Source organism: Schistocerca cancellata, chromosome 7 (genome assembly GCF_023864275.1).
Source record: "Schistocerca cancellata isolate TAMUIC-IGC-003103 chromosome 7, iqSchCanc2.1, whole genome shotgun sequence".
Classification (NCBI taxonomy): domain Eukaryota; kingdom Metazoa; phylum Arthropoda; class Insecta; order Orthoptera; family Acrididae; genus Schistocerca; species Schistocerca cancellata.
The window spans coordinates 443,604,366-443,606,615 of NC_064632.1; positions in this window are offsets into that span (position 1 = coordinate 443,604,366).

The following is a 2,250-nucleotide window of genomic DNA, read 5'->3' on the forward strand; positions in this document are numbered from 1 at the left end:
AAAAATTAAAATGATCAGTTTTCTAAATCGTGAGGCAGAACCAACAGACGAAAATACGAGGAGCAATCGATAAGTAATGCAACATTTTCTTTTTCTGAAAGTCGGTTGGTTTTATTCATAATTCGAATACACCGTATTGTTCCCCAGTCTTTTGACTCCAAAACCCTATTTTCCAACATAATCACCGTTCAGTGCAATGGCCTTATGCCACCGCCCCTCCACCCTTACTTTGATGGAGTTGTCTTCTTCCGCGGGGAGAACGAGGATTTCAGAGGCCATCGATGATCACTGTTTATCCGTCCTGAAAATATGATCTGCTCATACAACCCCTTTGGATCTCAGGCCTTCAATATTTGGCTTGTTGTAGATCTCGTCCAGATCATAATTATGTTGGGTCTTTCATTTCTCAGTGATCTCATATTGTTCCTGACCAAAGATGATCCTGCAGATTGAACACATCTGAATATTATACATCTCAAAATATTGACTGCAGCAACCCCCATCGTTTCCTACTCAGGTTACCACACCTGGTACGCAGCTGAATAAAATCAGTAAATTCCACCGATCACACAACTACACTAGAGAGACCGATATATGACACTATTTAATTTTTTTATACTTCTTTCTTGGGCTACTAAATAAATTGCTTCCAATCCACAAAATAACGGTAAGGGGAAAAGGTGTCCCTGGTCCTTCAGGTATGGGAAGTATAAAAATGGGAAGTATAAAAAATCCATAAGCTTTGGAACTTGGACAGTCTGTATGCCAGCATGATACCACTGCAATGGTCGACGTCAGAGCCAACGTCTTGCTCCATCAATAATCTCCTCACCGTCCACGTACTGCTTCCCCTGAGGTACAGCTTCCATTGGGCCAGAAAGATGGAAGTCTAAAAGTACGAGATCCGGGCTGTAGGGTAGATGAGTAACAACAGCCCAATGAATTTTTGTGAATTCCTCTCGGCTGTGCAGACTTGTTTGAGGCCTCACGTTGTCACGGCAAAGAGAAGTTCGTTAGCATATTTGTGGCAACGAACACACTGAAGTCCTTTCTTCAGTTTCCTAAGGGTATCACAATACAGTACAGAGTTTATCGTTGCGCCATGAGGGAGGCTATGAAATAGAACAACCCCTTCAGAGTCTCAGCATACCATCGCCTTGACTTTACCGGCTTAGGGTGCGGCTTTGAACTGTGACGGAGGTGAGGTGGAGTGGCACCAAACCATGGACTACCATTTTGCTTCTGGTTCCAAGTGACGAACCCATGTTGCCACCATCAGCCTGGTAATTTGCAAGCAATGCAGCACAGATAATCCTCCGTTGCTCTTTACAGTCTTGTTAGGCGGCGAGAACCCAGCGAGCGTGTGCTTTAGGTACCCCAAATAGTAGACGAGTGTGTCAGCATACCAACAGAGACGTCCAATCGAGCAGCAAGGTGCTTGATTGTGATCCATCGATCACCTAGAATGAGAGTGTCCTCACGTTCCAACATTGCAGGAGTCACATCACTGTGTGCCCGTCCGGCACACGAGAGATCGGACAGGTTAGCGTGAGTAAAAAAATTATTGAGACAGTTATGAAAAACTGGAAGTTGTAAATGATCTGGCTGAGTAAGACGTCATGCTAATTAATACTGGACTACAAAACATAAATTAGAAGAACGAGCAAAGGAAGTAGTATGTGCTTCAGGTTGTAGGCCTATATAAGAATTCACAAATTTACAGGTCATAAAAGAGATTTTAGTAAACAACAAGAATTCTTCAAATGATACATGATTTTCTCATTTTTGTACATTGTACTTAGTTGTTGCAGTAATATTAATAATTAATATTAGCTGGCTTTTCCGTTAGTGCTCGGATTGTCTCCTGACAGTGGCCTAAGCAACCGAAAGCCGAATCGTGACCAAATAAATACAGATTTTACAGAACATTAGAAAGTGTTTCCTATTTCATATTAATAATTAATCTGCAAGTAATAATGTCATTCAAGTTATTCAAATATCCAATCTGCAGAGGAAATTGCACTGGTATAGAACTTCCTGCCCAGGTCAAATCTGTGTGCTCAGTGGAGACTCGAACTCGAGATATTCGCCTTTCGCGGGAAAGTGCGCTACTGATTGGTCTACCGAAGCATGACTCACAATCCCTTCTCACAGCCCCTTTATTACACCAGTTCCTACACAACACTATCTTGTTTTAGCAGCCGAGCGGAGCACATGTGCTGTGTGTTTCCGCCTGTAGCGCGAGTACGC